The 11,171-nt window shown below is 60.8% G+C and overlaps 10 non-coding genes across 10 annotated transcripts; all 10 read left to right on the forward strand.

Moving 5' to 3' along the window:
• The first annotated feature begins 1,651 nt into the window (after positions 1-1,651).
• Positions 1,652-1,846, forward strand: LOC138227578 (U2 spliceosomal RNA). Its single transcript, XR_011185035.1, has one exon. It is a non-coding gene; the product is annotated as a U2 spliceosomal RNA (small nuclear RNA).
• An 817-nt stretch (positions 1,847-2,663) lies between these two features.
• On the forward strand, positions 2,664-2,854 carry LOC138227565 (U2 spliceosomal RNA). Its single transcript, XR_011185022.1, has one exon. It is a non-coding gene; the product is annotated as a U2 spliceosomal RNA (small nuclear RNA).
• Positions 2,855-3,671: 817 nt separating this feature from the next.
• LOC138227566 (U2 spliceosomal RNA) lies at positions 3,672-3,862 on the forward strand. Its single transcript, XR_011185023.1, has one exon. It is a non-coding gene; the product is annotated as a U2 spliceosomal RNA (small nuclear RNA).
• An 817-nt stretch (positions 3,863-4,679) lies between these two features.
• LOC138227567 (U2 spliceosomal RNA) lies at positions 4,680-4,870 on the forward strand. Its single transcript, XR_011185024.1, has one exon. It is a non-coding gene; the product is annotated as a U2 spliceosomal RNA (small nuclear RNA).
• Positions 4,871-5,689: 819 nt separating this feature from the next.
• On the forward strand, positions 5,690-5,880 carry LOC138227568 (U2 spliceosomal RNA). Its single transcript, XR_011185025.1, has one exon. It is a non-coding gene; the product is annotated as a U2 spliceosomal RNA (small nuclear RNA).
• Positions 5,881-6,699: 819 nt separating this feature from the next.
• On the forward strand, positions 6,700-6,890 carry LOC138227569 (U2 spliceosomal RNA). The gene has a single exon (XR_011185026.1). It is a non-coding gene; the product is annotated as a U2 spliceosomal RNA (small nuclear RNA).
• Positions 6,891-7,707: 817 nt separating this feature from the next.
• On the forward strand, positions 7,708-7,898 carry LOC138227570 (U2 spliceosomal RNA). Its single transcript, XR_011185027.1, has one exon. It is a non-coding gene; the product is annotated as a U2 spliceosomal RNA (small nuclear RNA).
• Positions 7,899-8,717: 819 nt separating this feature from the next.
• LOC138227571 (U2 spliceosomal RNA) lies at positions 8,718-8,908 on the forward strand. Its single transcript, XR_011185028.1, has one exon. It is a non-coding gene; the product is annotated as a U2 spliceosomal RNA (small nuclear RNA).
• Positions 8,909-9,725: 817 nt separating this feature from the next.
• Positions 9,726-9,916, forward strand: LOC138227572 (U2 spliceosomal RNA). Its single transcript, XR_011185029.1, has one exon. It is a non-coding gene; the product is annotated as a U2 spliceosomal RNA (small nuclear RNA).
• Positions 9,917-10,735: 819 nt separating this feature from the next.
• On the forward strand, positions 10,736-10,926 carry LOC138227574 (U2 spliceosomal RNA). Its single transcript, XR_011185031.1, has one exon. It is a non-coding gene; the product is annotated as a U2 spliceosomal RNA (small nuclear RNA).
• The last annotated feature ends 245 nt before the right edge of the window (positions 10,927-11,171 follow it).

Raw genomic sequence — 11,171 nt, forward strand, 5'->3', positions numbered from 1 at the left:
ATTTGTGGGGAATTAGGCCATTTGGCCGCCAAGTGTGAAGCAGTGGTGTGTCGACGGTGTGGGGAGTTGGGACATGTGACAAGCGGATGTACAAAGCGTGCTGCGTGTAATTTGTGTGGAGATCCGGGACATCTGTATCGAGCCTGCCCGCAGAGGGAGCGTACATATGCAGCCGCAGTGACGGAGCTGAGAGGCCCGGAGACGGGTCCAAAGGCCACTGTCACCGCTGACCAGCAGGAGGCGGAAGGGGTTGTCTCTTCCGGAGGCGACCAAGATGCGATGGTTTCGGCGTTGGACAATCAGAACGGGATTGATATGGAGGAAGACAGGATGTCTACGTCTTTGGGAGTGCAAAACCTAAGGGAACAGGATCTGGGACACGAGGACTTGGTGCCTCCTAGTCGTGTGTCAGGACTTTTGAGGGAAGCCGGGGGTGAAAATAAAGAGGTCTCAGGGCAGTCTTCCGGGCAGTGCTCGGTTGTTTCCGGGCACAGCACGGGTGTAGGGTTGGAGGAGGGCTCATCGGGGGTGGGAGAGAGGCCTGAAGAGGGAAAGGGAGAGTTTCAAGAGGTGTGTACAAAAAGGCAGGGGAAGAGGAAACATGGGAGAGAGGTAGCAGAGCCTAAGAGCAAGGAGGGTAGGTTGAATGGAGGTGACCCCAATCCTTTTGAGGTTTTGGAGGTTGAGGGATTGGGGGCAGAGAGTGAGGCGGGAGGTAATAGTGGTGAGGCTTTGGGTCAGATGGGGAGTTTAGAGGCTGTTAGAGGTGCAGAGAGTATTGGGGAGGGTACGACAGGTGAAGAAACAGGGGGAGAAGGTAGGAAGGAAGCGGGTGGAACGGAGAGGTTTTTGGGGAGGGCACGAATGAAGAAAGGGCTCCGAGCTAAACTTATTGCCTGGAGGGAGGAGCGTAAGCAGAGAGTTTTCTTTGCAGATAAGGTCCCTGAATGGGAGGATTGGTACGATGGTGTTAGATTTCAGGAGATGGATGTACTTGTGATTGAGGACAATGCTTTTGTGGATCTAAGTAGTGAGGGGGAGCTCCTGATGAAGGGGTCACGAGAGTTGGAAATGCAGCATAAGAGCGTGCATATTGAGTACGTATTGAAAGATCATTTCCTTGTTGGGATCCGTGCTTTGGGGGAGACTGAATTGGAATGTGCACAGTGTGTCGCTAGTTTTGACAAACTGTTTGGGTTTATAGTACGAGACAGCAGTGATGAAGACAGCGACAGAGAGGTAGTACCAGGGACGGAGAGTGTGATGGAGTGTAGTACTAGTGCTGGAGGTGGGAAGGTATAGGAATTTGCATGAGGGGTGGTTTTATGGTAATGAGGAGTATTGATGTTTTGTGTATTATGCTTTTGGGATTGGATTATGTTTGTATTGTGTAATGACGTTTTTGGTTTGTTAAGTAAGGGAGCGGGTGGGTTTTGAAGGGTTTGTTTTTGTAGAAAATGATGACTTGCCATAAAGTGTAGTTATATAGGGTTTTGATGCCCTGTGTTGGTAAGTGTTGTGGTTAGGTAAGAGGGTTGTTGAAAGCTTTTGTTTGTATTGGTAATAAGTTAAATGAATATTATGATTATGTATGAACTGTAGATTTAGGTTGGAATTTGTGTGAATGTGAAGTTAATGAAATATTTTATGAACTGTTTTTCTAATAAAAAAAAAAAAAAAAAAAAAAAAAAAATCTGTTCTTATCAGTTTAATATCTGATACGTCCCCCATCGGGGGACCACATATTAAACGGATTTTTGGAACAGGGAGCTGGATCAGGAGCTTGCTCCGTCCTCTCCACGCATCGGCCCGGTATTGCAGCGCCTCCGGGAGCGGTGCACCACCTTCTCTCAGCGGTGAAAAGACAGACGTAGCTAGCAAGCAAGCAAGCAAGCAAGCAAGCGAGGTGGACTGGAGCTCCTTCTTCTCGGGTCTCGTCTCTCGTCCATCTGTGTGTCTCTCTCTCCCCCTCCCCCTCCCCGTCTCCGTTCCCGTGCTCCCTCTGTGCACTTTCCCGCGTCTCGACTCTCTGGGCAAGCAGGCCGGCCCCCTTTTCGGCTCCCGTGCGTTTTCCCTCCAAAAAACTTAGTTTTTTCAGCCTTTTCCCAGGGAGGCAGGCGTGGCTTTTGTGTGTGTGTGTGTGTGTGTGTGTATGTGTGTGTGTGTGTGTGTGTGTCCCCGTCCTCGCAGGCGGGCCCCTTTCGACAGCCGGGCGGTTTCCCTCCAAAAAACTTAGTATATACACCTTTTCTTCCTTTTTTTCCGGCAGGCGGGCAGGCGCGCGCGTCTGTGTGTGTGTGTGTCCCCGTCCCTCCCGAGAGAGCGCTGCCCCTTGCCTCTGCCCGCAGGTGCCGACGGTCCGCTTTCGCTTGCAGCTCGCTCGGCACAGCTGCTGCTGGTGGGAGGGGCCTAAGCTAAGGAGGCCGGCCGGCTGGCGCCCCCCTGCGGCTGCGGTCGTTGTCGGGCCGTTGACAGGAGATCCAAGAGCAGGGCCCCCGCCCGGGACTGGCGGGCAGGCAGGCGAGCAAGCAGGCAGGCAAGAGAGGGGGAGAGCGGAGTCCGGGCGGCCGGCAGCCGCGTGCGGACCGGGCTCCCGAGGCGTCGGCCTGCGCCGCTGCGCGCCAGCCGGACGCCCGCGCGCCCGCCCAAGGCCGGCGTCGGGCATCGCTTCTCGGCCTTTTGGCTAAGATCAAGTGTAGTATCTGTTCTTATCAGTTTAATATCTGATACGTCCCCCATCGGGGGACCACATATTAAACGGATTTTTGGAACAGGGAGCTGGATCAGGAGCTTGCTCCGTCCTCTCCACGCATCGGCCCGGTATTGCAGCGCCTCCGGGAGCGGTGCACCACCTTCTCTCAGCGGTGAAAAGACAGACGTAGCTAGCAAGCAAGCAAGCAAGCAAGCAAGCGAGGTGGACTGGAGCTCCTTCTTCTCGGGTCTCGTCTCTCGTCCATCTGTGTGTCTCTCTCTCCCCCTCCCCCTCCCCGTCTCCGTTCCCGTGCTCCCTCTGTGCACTTTCCCGCGTCTCGACTCTCTGGGCAAGCAGGCCGGCCCCCTTTTCGGCTCCCGTGCGTTTTCCCTCCAAAAAACTTAGTTTTTTCAGCCTTTTCCCAGGGAGGCAGGCGTGGCTTTTGTGTGTGTGTGTGTGTGTGTGTGTATGTGTGTGTGTGTGTGTGTGTGTCCCCGTCCTCGCAGGCGGGCCCCTTTCGACAGCCGGGCGGTTTCCCTCCAAAAAACTTAGTATATACACCTTTTCTTCCTTTTTTTCCGGCAGGCGGGCAGGCGCGCGCGTCTGTGTGTGTGTGTGTCCCCGTCCCTCCCGAGAGAGCGCTGCCCCTTGCCTCTGCCCGCAGGTGCCGACGGTCCGCTTTCGCTTGCAGCTCGCTCGGCACAGCTGCTGCTGGTGGGAGGGGCCTAAGCTAAGGAGGCCGGCCGGCTGGCGCCCCCCTGCGGCTGCGGTCGTTGTCGGGCCGTTGACAGGAGATCCAAGAGCAGGGCCCCCGCCCGGGACTGGCGGGCAGGCAGGCGAGCAAGCAGGCAGGCAAGAGAGGGGGAGAGCGGAGTCCGGGCGGCCGGCAGCCGCGTGCGGACCGGGCTCCCGAGGCGTCGGCCTGCGCCGCTGCGCGCCAGCCGGACGCCCGCGCGCCCGCCCAAGGCCGGCGTCGGGCATCGCTTCTCGGCCTTTTGGCTAAGATCAAGTGTAGTATCTGTTCTTATCAGTTTAATATCTGATACGTCCCCCATCGGGGGACCACATATTAAACGGATTTTTGGAACAGGGAGCTGGATCAGGAGCTTGCTCCGTCCTCTCCACGCATCGGCCCGGTATTGCAGCGCCTCCGGGAGCGGTGCACCACCTTCTCTCAGCGGTGAAAAGACAGACGTAGCTAGCAAGCAAGCAAGCAAGCAAGCAAGCGAGGTGGACTGGAGCTCCTTCTTCTCGGGTCTCGTCTCTCGTCCATCTGTGTGTCTCTCTCTCCCCCTCCCCCTCCCCGTCTCCGTTCCCGTGCTCCCTCTGTGCACTTTCCCGCGTCTCGACTCTCTGGGCAAGCAGGCCGGCCCCCTTTTCGGCTCCCGTGCGTTTTCCCTCCAAAAAACTTAGTTTTTTCAGCCTTTTCCCAGGGAGGCAGGCGTGGCTTTTGTGTGTGTGTGTGTGTGTGTGTATGTGTGTGTGTGTGTGTGTGTGTGTCCCCGTCCTCGCAGGCGGGCCCCTTTCGACAGCCGGGCGGTTTCCCTCCAAAAAACTTAGTATATACACCTTTTCTTCCTTTTTTTCCGGCAGGCGGGCAGGCGCGCGCGTCTGTGTGTGTGTGTGTCCCCGTCCCTCCCGAGAGAGCGCTGCCCCTTGCCTCTGCCCGCAGGTGCCGACGGTCCGCTTTCGCTTGCAGCTCGCTCGGCACAGCTGCTGCTGGTGGGAGGGGCCTAAGCTAAGGAGGCCGGCCGGCTGGCGCCCCCCTGCGGCTGCGGTCGTTGTCGGGCCGTTGACAGGAGATCCAAGAGCAGGGCCCCCGCCCGGGACTGGCGGGCAGGCAGGCGAGCAAGCAGGCAGGCAAGAGAGGGGGAGAGCGGAGTCCGGGCGGCCGGCAGCCGCGTGCGGACCGGGCTCCCGAGGCGTCGGCCTGCGCCGCTGCGCGCCAGCCGGACGCCCGCGCGCCCGCCCAAGGCCGGCGTCGGGCATCGCTTCTCGGCCTTTTGGCTAAGATCAAGTGTAGTATCTGTTCTTATCAGTTTAATATCTGATACGTCCCCCATCGGGGGACCACATATTAAACGGATTTTTGGAACAGGGAGCTGGATCAGGAGCTTGCTCCGTCCTCTCCACGCATCGGCCCGGTATTGCAGCGCCTCCGGGAGCGGTGCACCACCTTCTCTCAGCGGTGAAAAGACAGACGTAGCTAGCAAGCAAGCAAGCAAGCAAGCAAGCGAGGTGGACTGGAGCTCCTTCTTCTCGGGTCTCGTCTCTCGTCCATCTGTGTGTCTCTCTCTCCCCCTCCCCCTCCCCGTCTCCGTTCCCGTGCTCCCTCTGTGCACTTTCCCGCGTCTCGACTCTCTGGGCAAGCAGGCCGGCCCCCTTTTCGGCTCCCGTGCGTTTTCCCTCCAAAAAACTTAGTTTTTTCAGCCTTTTCCCAGGGAGGCAGGCGTGGCTTTTGTGTGTGTGTGTGTGTGTGTGTGTGTATGTGTGTGTGTGTGTGTGTGTGTCCCCGTCCTCGCAGGCGGGCCCCTTTCGACAGCCGGGCGGTTTCCCTCCAAAAAACTTAGTATATACACCTTTTCTTCCTTTTTTTCCGGCAGGCGGGCAGGCGCGCGCGTCTGTGTGTGTGTGTGTCCCCGTCCCTCCCGAGAGAGCGCTGCCCCTTGCCTCTGCCCGCAGGTGCCGACGGTCCGCTTTCGCTTGCAGCTCGCTCGGCACAGCTGCTGCTGGTGGGAGGGGCCTAAGCTAAGGAGGCCGGCCGGCTGGCGCCCCCCTGCGGCTGCGGTCGTTGTCGGGCCGTTGACAGGAGATCCAAGAGCAGGGCCCCCGCCCGGGACTGGCGGGCAGGCAGGCGAGCAAGCAGGCAGGCAAGAGAGGGGGAGAGCGGAGTCCGGGCGGCCGGCAGCCGCGTGCGGACCGGGCTCCCGAGGCGTCGGCCTGCGCCGCTGCGCGCCAGCCGGACGCCCGCGCGCCCGCCCAAGGCCGGCGTCGGGCATCGCTTCTCGGCCTTTTGGCTAAGATCAAGTGTAGTATCTGTTCTTATCAGTTTAATATCTGATACGTCCCCCATCGGGGGACCACATATTAAACGGATTTTTGGAACAGGGAGCTGGATCAGGAGCTTGCTCCGTCCTCTCCACGCATCGGCCCGGTATTGCAGCGCCTCCGGGAGCGGTGCACCACCTTCTCTCAGCGGTGAAAAGACAGACGTAGCTAGCAAGCAAGCAAGCAAGCAAGCAAGCGAGGTGGACTGGAGCTCCTTCTTCTCGGGTCTCGTCTCTCGTCCATCTGTGTGTCTCTCTCTCCCCCTCCCCCTCCCCGTCTCCGTTCCCGTGCTCCCTCTGTGCACTTTCCCGCGTCTCGACTCTCTGGGCAAGCAGGCCGGCCCCCTTTTCGGCTCCCGTGCGTTTTCCCTCCAAAAAACTTAGTTTTTTCAGCCTTTTCCCAGGGAGGCAGGCGTGGCTTTTGTGTGTGTGTGTGTGTGTGTGTATGTGTGTGTGTGTGTGTGTGTGTGTGTCCCCGTCCTCGCAGGCGGGCCCCTTTCGACAGCCGGGCGGTTTCCCTCCAAAAAACTTAGTATATACACCTTTTCTTCCTTTTTTTCCGGCAGGCGGGCAGGCGCGCGCGTCTGTGTGTGTGTGTGTCCCCGTCCCTCCCGAGAGAGCGCTGCCCCTTGCCTCTGCCCGCAGGTGCCGACGGTCCGCTTTCGCTTGCAGCTCGCTCGGCACAGCTGCTGCTGGTGGGAGGGGCCTAAGCTAAGGAGGCCGGCCGGCTGGCGCCCCCCTGCGGCTGCGGTCGTTGTCGGGCCGTTGACAGGAGATCCAAGAGCAGGGCCCCCGCCCGGGACTGGCGGGCAGGCAGGCGAGCAAGCAGGCAGGCAAGAGAGGGGGAGAGCGGAGTCCGGGCGGCCGGCAGCCGCGTGCGGACCGGGCTCCCGAGGCGTCGGCCTGCGCCGCTGCGCGCCAGCCGGACGCCCGCGCGCCCGCCCAAGGCCGGCGTCGGGCATCGCTTCTCGGCCTTTTGGCTAAGATCAAGTGTAGTATCTGTTCTTATCAGTTTAATATCTGATACGTCCCCCATCGGGGGACCACATATTAAACGGATTTTTGGAACAGGGAGCTGGATCAGGAGCTTGCTCCGTCCTCTCCACGCATCGGCCCGGTATTGCAGCGCCTCCGGGAGCGGTGCACCACCTTCTCTCAGCGGTGAAAAGACAGACGTAGCTAGCAAGCAAGCAAGCAAGCAAGCAAGCGAGGTGGACTGGAGCTCCTTCTTCTCGGGTCTCGTCTCTCGTCCATCTGTGTGTCTCTCTCTCCCCCTCCCCCTCCCCGTCTCCGTTCCCGTGCTCCCTCTGTGCACTTTCCCGCGTCTCGACTCTCTGGGCAAGCAGGCCGGCCCCCTTTTCGGCTCCCGTGCGTTTTCCCTCCAAAAAACTTAGTTTTTTCAGCCTTTTCCCAGGGAGGCAGGCGTGGCTTTTGTGTGTGTGTGTGTGTGTGTGTATGTGTGTGTGTGTGTGTGTGTGTGTCCCCGTCCTCGCAGGCGGGCCCCTTTCGACAGCCGGGCGGTTTCCCTCCAAAAAACTTAGTATATACACCTTTTCTTCCTTTTTTTCCGGCAGGCGGGCAGGCGCGCGCGTCTGTGTGTGTGTGTGTCCCCGTCCCTCCCGAGAGAGCGCTGCCCCTTGCCTCTGCCCGCAGGTGCCGACGGTCCGCTTTCGCTTGCAGCTCGCTCGGCACAGCTGCTGCTGGTGGGAGGGGCCTAAGCTAAGGAGGCCGGCCGGCTGGCGCCCCCCTGCGGCTGCGGTCGTTGTCGGGCCGTTGACAGGAGATCCAAGAGCAGGGCCCCCGCCCGGGACTGGCGGGCAGGCAGGCGAGCAAGCAGGCAGGCAAGAGAGGGGGAGAGCGGAGTCCGGGCGGCCGGCAGCCGCGTGCGGACCGGGCTCCCGAGGCGTCGGCCTGCGCCGCTGCGCGCCAGCCGGACGCCCGCGCGCCCGCCCAAGGCCGGCGTCGGGCATCGCTTCTCGGCCTTTTGGCTAAGATCAAGTGTAGTATCTGTTCTTATCAGTTTAATATCTGATACGTCCCCCATCGGGGGACCACATATTAAACGGATTTTTGGAACAGGGAGCTGGATCAGGAGCTTGCTCCGTCCTCTCCACGCATCGGCCCGGTATTGCAGCGCCTCCGGGAGCGGTGCACCACCTTCTCTCAGCGGTGAAAAGACAGACGTAGCTAGCAAGCAAGCAAGCAAGCAAGCAAGCGAGGTGGACTGGAGCTCCTTCTTCTCGGGTCTCGTCTCTCGTCCATCTGTGTGTCTCTCTCTCCCCCTCCCCCTCCCCGTCTCCGTTCCCGTGCTCCCTCTGTGCACTTTCCCGCGTCTCGACTCTCTGGGCAAGCAGGCCGGCCCCCTTTTCGGCTCCCGTGCGTTTTCCCTCCAAAAAACTTAGTTTTTTCAGCCTTTTCCCAGGGAGGCAGGCGTGGCTTTTGTGTGTGTGTGTGTGTGTGTGTGTGTATGTGTGTGTGTGTGTGTGTGTGTCCCCGTCCTCGCAGGCGGGCCCCTTTCGACAGCCGGGCGGTTTCCCTCCAAAAAACTTAGTATATACACCTTTTCTTCCTTTTTTTCCGGCAGGCGGGCAGGCGCGCGCGTCTGTGTGTGTGTGTGTCCCCGTCCCTCCCGAGAGAGCGCTGCCCCTTGCCTCTGCCCGCAGGTGCCGACGGTCCGCTTTCGCTTGCAGCTCGCTCGGCACAGCTGCTGCTGGTGGGAGGGGCCTAAGCTAAGGAGGCCGGCCGGCTGGCGCCCCCCTGCGGCTGCGGTCGTTGTCGGGCCGTTGACAGGAGATCCAAGAGCAGGGCCCCCGCCCGGGACTGGCGGGCAGGCAGGCGAGCAAGCAGGCAGGCAAGAGAGGGGGAGAGCGGAGTCCGGGCGGCCGGCAGCCGCGTGCGGACCGGGCTCCCGAGGCGTCGGCCTGCGCCGCTGCGCGCCAGCCGGACGCCCGCGCGCCCGCCCAAGGCCGGCGTCGGGCATCGCTTCTCGGCCTTTTGGCTAAGATCAAGTGTAGTATCTGTTCTTATCAGTTTAATATCTGATACGTCCCCCATCGGGGGACCACATATTAAACGGATTTTTGGAACAGGGAGCTGGATCAGGAGCTTGCTCCGTCCTCTCCACGCATCGGCCCGGTATTGCAGCGCCTCCGGGAGCGGTGCACCACCTTCTCTCAGCGGTGAAAAGACAGACGTAGCTAGCAAGCAAGCAAGCAAGCAAGCAAGCGAGGTGGACTGGAGCTCCTTCTTCTCGGGTCTCGTCTCTCGTCCATCTGTGTGTCTCTCTCTCCCCCTCCCCCTCCCCGTCTCCGTTCCCGTGCTCCCTCTGTGCACTTTCCCGCGTCTCGACTCTCTGGGCAAGCAGGCCGGCCCCCTTTTCGGCTCCCGTGCGTTTTCCCTCCAAAAAACTTAGTTTTTTCAGCCTTTTCCCAGGGAGGCAGGCGTGGCTTTTGTGTGTGTGTGTGTGTGTGTATGTGTGTGTGTGTGTGTGTGTGTGTGTCCCCGTCCTCGCAGGCGGGCCCCTTTCGACAGCCGGGCGGTTTCCCTCCAAAAAACTTAGTATATACACCTTTTCTTCCTTTTTTTCCGGCAGGCGGGCAGGCGCGCGCGTCTGTGTGTGTGTGTGTCCCCGTCCCTCCCGAGAGAGCGCTGCCCCTTGCCTCTGCCCGCAGGTGCCGACGGTCCGCTTTCGCTTGCAGCTCGCTCGGCACAGCTGCTGCTGGTGGGAGGGGCCTAAGCTAAGGAGGCCGGCCGGCTGGCGCCCCCCTGCGGCTGCGGTCGTTGTCGGGCCGTTGACAGGAGATCCAAGAGCAGGGCCCCCGCCCGGGACTGGCGGGCAGGCAGGCGAGCAAGCAGGCAGGCAAGAGAGGGGGAGAGCGGAGTCCGGGCGGCCGGCAGCCGCGTGCGGACCGGGCTCCCGAGGCGTCGGCCTGCGCCGCTGCGCGCCAGCCGGACGCCCGCGCGCCCGCCCAAGGCCGGCGTCGGGCATCGCTTCTCGGCCTTTTGGCTAAGATCAAGTGTAGTATCTGTTCTTATCAGTTTAATATCTGATACGTCCCCCATCGGGGGACCACATATTAAACGGATTTTTGGAACAGGGAGCTGGATCAGGAGCTTGCTCCGTCCTCTCCACGCATCGGCCCGGTATTGCAGCGCCTCCGGGAGCGGTGCACCACCTTCTCTCAGCGGTGAAAAGACAGACGTAGCTAGCAAGCAAGCAAGCAAGCAAGCAAGCGAGGTGGACTGGAGCTCCTTCTTCTCGGGTCTCGTCTCTCGTCCATCTGTGTGTCTCTCTCTCCCCCTCCCCCTCCCCGTCTCCGTTCCCGTGCTCCCTCTGTGCACTTTCCCGCGTCTCGACTCTCTGGGCAAGCAGGCCGGCCCCCTTTTCGGCTCCCGTGCGTTTTCCCTCCAAAAAACTTAGTTTTTTCAGCCTTTTCCCAGGGAGGCAGGCGTGGCTTTTGTGTGTGTGTGTGTGTGTGTGTGTGTATGTGTGTGTGTGTGTGTGTGTGTCCCCGTCCTCGCAGGCGGGCCCCTTTCGACAGCCGGGCGGTTTCCCTCCAAAAAACTTAGTATATACACCTTTTCTTCCTTTTTTTCCGGCAGGCGGGCAGGCGCGCGCGTCTGTGTGTGTGTGTGTCCCCGTCCCTCCCGAGAGAGCGCTGCCCCTTGCCTCTGCCCGCAGGTGCCGACGGTCCGCTTTCGCTTGCAGCTCGCTCGGCACAGCTGCTGCTGGTGGGAGGGGCCTAAGCTAAGGAGGCCGGCCGGCTGGCGCCCCCCTGCGGCTGCGGTCGTTGTCGGGCCGTTGACAGGAGATCCAAGAGCAGGGCCCCCGCCCGGGACTGGCGGGCAGGCAGGCGAGCAAGCAGGCAGGCAAGAGAGGGGGAGAGCGGAGTCCGGGCGGCCGGCAGCCGCGTGCGGACCGGGCTCCCGAGGCGTCGGCCTGCGCCGCTGCGCGCCAGCCGGACGCCCGCGCGCCCGCCCAAGGCCGGCGTCGGGCATCGCTTCTCGGCCTTTTGGCTAAGATCAAGTGTAGTATCTGTTCTTATCAGTTTAATATCTGATACGTCCCCCATCGGGGGACCACATATTAAACGGATTTTTGGAACAGGGAGCTGGATCAGGAGCTTGCTCCGTCCTCTCCACGCATCGGCCCGGTATTGCAGCGCCTCCGGGAGCGGTGCACCACCTTCTCTCAGCGGTGAAAAGACAGACGTAGCTAGCAAGCAAGCAAGCAAGCAAGCAAGCGAGGTGGACTGGAGCTCCTTCTTCTCGGGTCTCGTCTCTCGTCCATCTGTGTGTCTCTCTCTCCCCCTCCCCCTCCCCGTCTCCGTTCCCGTGCTCCCTCTGTGCACTTTCCCGCGTCTCGACTCTCTGGGCAAGCAGGCCGGCCCCCTTTTCGGCTCCCGTGCGTTTTCCCTCCAAAAAACTTAGTT

This window comes from Lepisosteus oculatus, unplaced genomic scaffold (genome assembly GCF_040954835.1).
Source record: "Lepisosteus oculatus isolate fLepOcu1 unplaced genomic scaffold, fLepOcu1.hap2 HAP2_SCAFFOLD_382, whole genome shotgun sequence".
NCBI lineage: Eukaryota > Metazoa > Chordata > Actinopteri > Semionotiformes > Lepisosteidae > Lepisosteus > Lepisosteus oculatus.